Source organism: Lepidothrix coronata, unplaced genomic scaffold (assembly GCF_001604755.1).
Source record: "Lepidothrix coronata isolate B3197 unplaced genomic scaffold, Lepidothrix_coronata-1.0 Scaffold172, whole genome shotgun sequence".
In the NCBI taxonomy this organism is placed as follows: domain Eukaryota; kingdom Metazoa; phylum Chordata; class Aves; order Passeriformes; family Pipridae; genus Lepidothrix; species Lepidothrix coronata.
This window is the reverse complement of record NW_016690352.1, coordinates 944,585-953,660: the sequence shown is the minus strand read 5'-3', so window position 1 is coordinate 953,660 and position 9,076 is coordinate 944,585.

Genomic DNA, 9,076 nt, shown 5'->3' with positions numbered 1-9,076 from the left:
GTGAATATGAGATGTAGGTCTCAACTAGATAGAAAAAGTGAAACAGTAAAAAAAAAGCTAATGAATAGGTATCTAATATCCAGAGTCAGCCAGAAACTGAATTTATATAATGTGCCATAGAAATATATCAGAAAAGATCAAGATCATTGCCACAGTCCTAAATCCTGCCAGGGACAGGGAGTTTGCCTTGTAAAGCTCCCTTTTTCTTCTAGCTCATCCCACACATTGGCAAAACCCCAAGCACCCTGGGGTGCAAGGGAAGGGCTCTGTCCCAGTTCCAAGAGTGGCAACCCAGTCAATCCTGTGAGTGATCAAAGCAGATAAACCTGGGACCTGCAAAATACACAAATGCCATTAGAAGGACCAACATACCCTACTTATGCCAATAGCTGTAACCAAACTACCATGCCTCACAAACCATAAAGTGAGGGAAGAAATTAATTCTGGTCCTACCAGGCAGCTACTCCCCACCTCCTCACCTCTCACAAAAAAATCATGTTAAGACATGCACAGAGCAATTTGAATTATTAAAAAAAAATTGATGTGAGAGTTGGGTAGCCTCACATGGCATCTACATGTATTATAACAACCATATAAGATCTATAACAACTTGCATTTTGAATATAGCTTAGAAGACTTAGTTTGCTCCCCTTCCTTTTATTAGGTTTCTAAGTGTATGTAAAGGAAATAAAATTGATGAATACTTGAATCTAATCTAAAACCAAAACAAAACTCAACCTCGACTATCAGCAAACAAAATAGAAACCTGTATGTTCATCTAATGGAATATTACACTGAGCAGTTCATTAACTCCACTGAAGTTTCTCAGCATAAAAAGGTAATTAAGTATATTGTAATTAAAAAAAAATTTTTAAGCTCATTCACTAAATATATTTAAACGCCATTTATGGAAAAGAACATGAACTTTTATTATTAAATGGTCTTAATGCATTTAACCTAAACAGATGAGATTCATGCTGGCTGACAAGATTTTTGAGGGTGAAGAAGAGGTGAAGAAGAGGTGATATTATGTCCAAAAAATTATATCCGTTTGTGTTAATGGATGCAGTCCTGTAAAATTATTTTAATATTTAATATTTGCATAAGTGGCCAGTAAACTCTGTGATCCACTTTGGGCTCGGATTTCTTATCCATGGCTTCTGAGTTTAGGATGAGACCAGAGCACACAGGGACAAGAGTACTCAAAGTTTGCATGTACTTATGCAAGAAAATATCCATGTGCCCTCACAGAATCACAGAATATGCAGCTGGAAGGGACCGATGAGGATGATCGAGTCCAACTCCTAGCCCTGCACAGGACCGTTACCCTGCCAGTTCTTAGCAGAAGAAGAAAGACTGAATCAATCATAGTTCTCAAACGTAACAACAGCTGAAGCCAACTTAGAGTAGAACATAGATTTTGCCTTTTTAGTACTGTCTCTTTCTTTTTTTGTTCTCCACTTCCTCCCTTTTAATTAAAAATTAATTAAAAGGCATTTCTAACTCTTTAATCATTGTATCAGTCTGCAAAGCCCGAGGCTTTGCCTCAAATGCCACAAGGGAAGCCAGGTCAAAGGTACAAAGAGCTTGGATATGAAACTTTGGAGAAAATCCACTGTCTAGGCAATAAAGTGTCAATTACAGACAGTCTAACGTTAAAGCCCAGCATTTATCTGTACTGGTTGTTATCTGCCCAGTCTTGTATTGAAAAGGTGGTAGATGAAAGCCACTTTCTACCAATTATGTTTTCTAAGTGTTGAAACATGTCTCAGAGGTTCAGGGTTCAGTATAGGGGCAGAGAAAGGAAACAAACACTACCCCTTCCAATCTGACCCAATGCAGAGGGACTTGTCTGGAAAGTCCCTTTTTGAATCCCAAAACCTAGCACCAATGGAGATGATGCATGGCAGTGCAATCTCTCCATCTCCACAGTGAGTGTCCTCTGCACAGAGAAACAGAGTGCCAAAGACAAAAAACTTCAGATCTTGATCAAACTTAAGATCTAAGACTAAACAGAAACATTTATTATCCTTTTAAATATTCTTCTTACAGGTTGGTAGGTTGAACAACAAACCTTACTAACAGCTGATGGGTGCTACAAATATGCCTGGAAAATTTAAAACCTAAGTCCTCATGTGGAAAATAACTAATCAGTACAGCTACACAGATCTATTTTACAAACATCCAACTAGAAAAATTAGAAAATACTGCTCATAGACTCCTTTTAAAAAGTAATGTGGGATCACAAACCCATCACTCAAGAGTCCAGGCAATCAGTTGATTGCCTGAAATTCATTTTATAATCTAAGAAAGAATTCAACCTTGACCTATCTTTTGGTGAAGCAATCACCTACCAAAGATTCTTCACACTCTATTAGCTGAAGAAATGCCAACAGAAGTTAATTTTTTTAAGTCAAACTATCCCTTTTGGTCTCATTTTTTCTTGCTTTAAGGAGAAAAAAGAGTCATCTGGTTTATAAATATTACAATTAGACAGTTTGAAATCAGAGGCCTCAGGAACATCATGGAGATTTGTAGTCCAACAAAATACAAGAGCACTCAACGTCTTCACAGAATTGTAGTACATTGTTTTCATCACTCTCTTAAATCTCCAGCTTTTCTCTCAAGCTTCCAAAAAAACCCTGGTCATACCTCTACGAGACCTCTTCAGCTTCTACAAAAAAACTCGGAGACGAGAATTCCAAGGTAGTTGTAATTTCACCTGCACCATGTATACATCCCCAACTGAGGCAAACCAGTGTAGTTCTGCTCACAACAGAGCTAATCTTTCTAATGCTATCCAGCAACATAGCCTTTAGTGTATTTAGCTCAGTCACAGCTACCACTTCTCAGCCTCACTACAGGGCCTTGCTGATCTGAGCCATATTCCTGCTCTAAGTGGACAGTAATGAAGTAAATCTCCAGCAGTGCAGGCTCTCCTTTCACGCAAGCCACCGGGGTTTATTGAACAGCAGAACAAACCCGTGGGTTGCATGGGGAAATCTTTTTCCCATGCTAGGGAACAGCAGTGCTGTTGCAAAAAGCCTGTTCCATCATGGGAGGCAAGAGGCAGGCAGCCGACTCCCAGGCTCGTGTTCATTGATGCTCTGCATGAAACCAATCAGGCTCTGTGGGAATCAGAGTTACAGTCGACCTACATGCACGAGAACAGCATTATAAATGCACCTGTTTTGCTGCCTCAGCATCAGGCCTCATCAGAAGATAAATATATTTGCTGAACAGTAAAACCATTGTTGTTATCACAGAAAAAAACAAACAAAACAAAACAAAACAAAACATGATGCAGGACTAATGATCAAAAAAAAATAATATTTTGGTTATGAAAATCAGTGAGTGGAAATATCTGCTTCTTGAGGGACTGACCCAGGAACATTTTTTCCCTTGTCTATTGTGACATCACAGCCTTAAAGGGAAAGGAGCATTCAAGGTTCCTAGACGCTCATGGTCGAAAGGAACAACAAAGGTCAGAGGGTCTGCAAAAACTCAGAAAATTCTATTAGTAAATTATATACTTGGCATGGCAATTGGTATGTTAGAACCTGACCTACTACGTAAGCACATGGTAGTGAGTTTTGGATAAAGGGGTAAGATAAGGAAGAGAGAAGGAGAGATCACCAGCCCTGGTCTCAGCATTGGTCCAGCTGACAGGATGTCCAGGTCCTGGGGTGCGCTGCCTGGGCTTGGTGGGGGTACCTTTTTAGAGACAGGTTTTTTCCCCCTGAAGATAGGGCTATTATGCATAGCCCATTCCTCTAGACCTTTCCAGAAATGGGTTGAAAGGCTTTGGGCATCTGGTGATCTTGATCCCCTCCTACAGTCCATGCTCACTTTGTCGCATTCCTGTCCTTGTACTGAACTGTCTTGTGCTTATTTCCAGGAACAAGGGCATTTGTCCTGTAAAAGTGCTGCCCTATCTCCGCATGGCCCACTTCTCCAGCCACATCCTGTTCTTTCTCACAGCACATTTTTACCAAAAATGCTTGGTTATTATCACAATCCTTGGTTGGCTCCACAGCCACCCAGCTATCAGTGTTTGAGACGTTGTCCTAGTTAGGACAGCTGAGACCAGTTCATCACTGGATGGGTGTAACCCAAAACTGTGTATTCTATAGCCTTCCATGCCATTTCCCAAAAACTGTTATCAATGAACCATTTACACTATCTGCACATAGAGCCTGACTCCTCAGGCTATAAACTAGGTGCTAAGAGGCCTGTGAGATAGGAGTTGCTCTTGTCCTCACACTCATTAAGGAACCCCCGCCCTGAGGGAGATACTGAGCATTCCTGTCTGAACTGGAAGATATATAATCTTGGAGTCTTGGGACCTTTTTAACCACTTCTGGGATTCAGAGGAAGACTGCAGATCACCGCTCTCAACCAAACTGCAGACCACCACTCTCGACTGGACTGCAACCACCACTTTTCAACCAGACTGCAATCACCACTCTTGACCAGACTGCAACAGTACTCTTACCAACAGGTTTTCCCTTCTCCTTTTCCTTTGGACTCAGGGGGCCCAAAGAACACCACTCTGTTCATGCCCCACGGTGCTGGGTTATATATTTGGGTTTTGTGGGTTAAAACCAACTGTTTGTCTGTATAATCGCACTTATTGTATTATTTTATTGAATTGTTATTCTGACTTATAATCTCTCTTTTGAGTTGAGTTCATTTCCCCTGCTGGTTTACCTTTAAACCAGCACAGATGTACACATTCTCTCCTTATCTTCTGGGATTCTACATCTATTGATACTTTTATGGACATATTTACAAGATCATAGCCTTGATAAACTGAAGGGAATTCAAACACTCTCTAGTGCTAGGTGGAGGGATGCTTTGGTTTCACAAGCTTAATGAAGCCAGTACCTTCAGTTAGCATTTCATACACAATCATGAACAACTCACAATCTGGCAAGGAGATTACAATTAAAAGACTATGATTTTCTTAGCTTCAAGTAAAAGATGCTGCAGAGAAATAGGATTTAAGAGAACAGTCAGTGTATATGATACTAAGAATGCGCTATGTGATAACACTGTGTAGCTTCAAAATGCTATAGTGAGTAATCAAAGAGGGCACTAGTGTAGTAACGGTGTATGGATAGTACAGTATACAGATAGTATATCCCCTCTTATTCAGCATCTACCCATCTTTCCAGTACCAAACTGGTGTTTATCTGCTCACTGCTTGTCTTCCATTTAGCAATACATTACTAGAAGAAGCAGATAAAACGGGAACGGTTAAGTGATGGCAAAACTAAGGTGGTTGGTGTAACACAGAAGGTTCCAAACAACCTAAATATCTTCGTACGTTGACAGGGACAACCTTCAGTTCAGAATTACCTCTCACTTATTGCTGAGTTGACACAGCATTGAGGAAGAGGGAACACAAAATCCTGTGTTTAGCAGGTGCTACACATGCCATGAACTATCATAAGAAACAGAAAACTCCAAAGAGTACTGAGTCCACTAGTAAAAAGCCAAAACCATCCAATTATTCCAATAGCAAAGAAGTGATTTGTGACTTGTAAGCATTCAAATTGTTTATAGAAATACATTCTCATTTGTAATACAAATTTAGCATAAAATATTGTGACTAGCATAACTCATGACTGCCACTCTGCAGTATGCTGTGGTTTACTAACAGACAGTAGCTGTGCCTAGATGAAGGCTGTTTGTTTACCAACTTCCTCCACTGCAATCAATAAGGCTTTTCCCAAACTATTCTGGGATTCTCCTCTCATGTGTGCAGACATCCAGGAGTACAGTGCTACAACCACTGGCTTTAATAATGAGACGCAGCACATATATCTCATAAATCCAACAGTTACACCAGTAGGAAAGAATTTTACTTAAAATGCACATGCAAATAAAATTAATGTTTCTATGCAGGAGTCTTGTTTACATGGGCATCCAAAGACAGTAGTTGTTATCTTTACAGAGCTAGAGTTTGATGAAAGGCCACAAGTTGGATGCCTCCTATCAATATCTGCTAAACATAACAGAACTAATTGTATTTTTGCAGCTGACACCTCATGCCGAGAAATAAAAATGGAAGGTGATCTCGTCCCCTTGCCAACTGAGACACATCAGCAGGGGAAGCACCTGTAAGAGATTCCCAAAGACAGGACAATTAACAGAACCACACAGGAACTTAGGCACGGTCATTCCCCCAAAGGCCATTCAAAGCCTTACTAATTGTGCCAGAAAATGTACACTGCAAAATTCCCTTACAGACATTAGCTCTTATTTGAATCTAGGCATTACACAAATAAATTCTAAGAGAGCATCAGATTTTTTAATGCTCTTCAAGACTATTTCTTCTCTGCTCTAGATGTCCTCCTGGGAGAGTTTTGTATTGCAATTCACTGAAAGAGGGTCTTTCTACCCACAGTATCCACCCATGGAGGTAATCTTGCATTTTCTGTCTGATGTGAGCAATAAGGCTTTATGTACAGGTATAAGAAACAAAACAAAAAGAAAACAAGGGGATTGTATCAATATCATATTTACAATCTAAGAGAGAACAAGAAAAAAAAGAGTTAATCCAGCTCTAAGAGACTATATCAAGTTAAATGAATGAAAATAAAATCATAAGCTAGAAAGCTCATTAAAATAACTAAAATAAAATTAACATTTTTAAGAGTGCTAATTAACCACTGGAACAGTTTACATTGACATGTGGTAGATTTTTCATCATTTGCATACTTCAGATCTACACAGAGCTTCTTTCCAACAAAGAACACTGCTGTTCACACAGAAGTTGTGTTCAATATGGGAATTATTGTATGAGAGATTCTGATCTTTTTAGGGATACAGGCAGACCAAATGATTGCAGTAGCCTGGTGTGACCCTGAAATCTGTGAATTTCCAGCCCAAAATGGCCACATGCAATTGACGCACCCATAAATGGCACATCTGGTCAACTGCCTGAGGACAACAGAAAATTCCAGCTCAGGGAATCAGAAACACTTGCTCTGGCAAGTACTTGCAAAAGGCCATTTAACTACGAGCCTGCTCTCATGGGGTTGTGTTCAAAAACTGTCCATGGCCCTAGCTTTTTCTTTCTTTCTTCTATTATGAACAATAAAGAGAAACTGTGTGTACACACACCCTTGTACATACTTTTTTTAAAAGGTTTTGGTTCTTTGTACGATGTCGACTATTAAAAGCCAGTAATCCCCACTGCACAAGTATGCAGGTCTTTGGAGTGTTTGTTGCCTACAGCAGCTACTTAATTGGCAAGTTCTTTTCAAGCAGGTTGAACCAATTAAAAAAATTCTTCAGCTTTAATAAACTGATACCCTACTGCTCACACTAGAATATCTCTTTTGAGAGCTTTACATTGTCCTCATATGTTGTTTTATGTTGGTGCCCCTAGCTCCCAAGAAACATGGAGCTAAAGTGAAAATGCTGAAGTGCTTCCAGCATGAAGCTGCTCTTTTATATAATTATGCCTGCTGCTAATAAACCTCCCATTACAGCTATAGCACAGGTTTTGCTAATCCGTTACAAATGATTGGTTGGAATTTAAAAACACTGCTGCAAGTGTACTGGTTTTCACATTGAGCTCAAATCGTCAGATTTCAAACACTTTTGCCCTCCATAAGTGACAAGGTGGGTCATTTTACAACAGCTATTACCTAGGGGAAGTGTTGAACTTATCACTTGAACTCTTTTTGGCATTCACCCGCAAAGTACTTGACTGAAAATAACGAGATTGGGTCTGACCATTTCTGGTATCAGTGTGAGCTGGAAATTTAGACATCAGGCTCTAAAACTGGGCTTGCTGCATAATTATCGCCACTAACCAGCATTGCCTGTGGTGCTGCAGCTTCCCTGAACGGGTGAACACATAGGTAAATCAGCTTGAAATTTCCAACAAATCCCCTATTAGATAAATTCTAAAAGAAATTCTCATTAAAGCTAGGGGAAATTTAGCTAAATAGAGTTTCTCAGGTATTTTGGGAAAAATTCAGCCAGCATAAAGATACATAAACCCAGATATGTAAAAATGCAGGTGTTTACATGTGAGCCATCATCTGCATGCCTGTTAATGTCAGTGAAGCTTAGACAGCCAAGCACCTCACCTGACAGTGGACACCTACTCACAGGCCCAGGAAATCACACCTTTGCACCACTGGCTGTAGGGAGTTGAGGTTCATTCAGTTGTTTGTTCCTAAATCTCTGCTGCCCTTTCAGAAGTACAGTATCCCGCAAAACCTGCCCTGGCAGCTGCATGAGTATCTCTCAGACTAGCACCATATCCTGCCCAGCCCTGGGTGGATGTCCTAGACAACTTGAGAACACCCCAAGCAGCACCAGACACCTGAGAGTAAAAAGCAGAGCACACAGCTCACCTGTAGATACATGCATATGAGGGTTGTAACCTTAAACAGCATGTCTGAAGCTGATGAACTGAGGGAGAGCAATTGGTTCTTCTTCCTTGAGCAGCAGCATAAAAAATACAGCAGAAACCTCCACCAGAAATTATTTAGTCCCTTTTTCTCCACAGTAAACGTTCTCTTTACCTCTGTCCCTACTTAGTACTGCTTTAAGCAGCAGCTAATCAATGAATTAGCAGAAAAAAAAAAACAAACCAATAAGTCTGCTCAGATTCAATTGCACATCACATCTCCACAATGCCAGGTGGCTAGAAAGGCCCAAGATGAAGATAAAATTCTCTCTACAACTCTCCTTACATCACAACTTTAGCATCATTTAGCAAACGCAACCCCTTTACAAACACAACCACGGAAAGGGCTTTTTGTTGTGCGAGTTGCACTTACACACTGCCATCTTGTGTTAACGACCGGTTTTGCTGAACTTGAGAGCTTAGCACACTCAAAATACTTTATCGAGGATCAAAACAGACAGATACAACATCCATAAGGTGGGTTCCCCTGCCTGTTCTCCTCCAGAACAGGAAAGGAGAGGAGGAAGGAGTTTTTATTACTCACATTTGCCAATGTGAATTCACAAACGCAGATTTGAAGGAGCCTTGTTTAAAACAGGACTTTAACAAGGGTGAGAAACTCGGCTTCAACTCTCCAAGAGC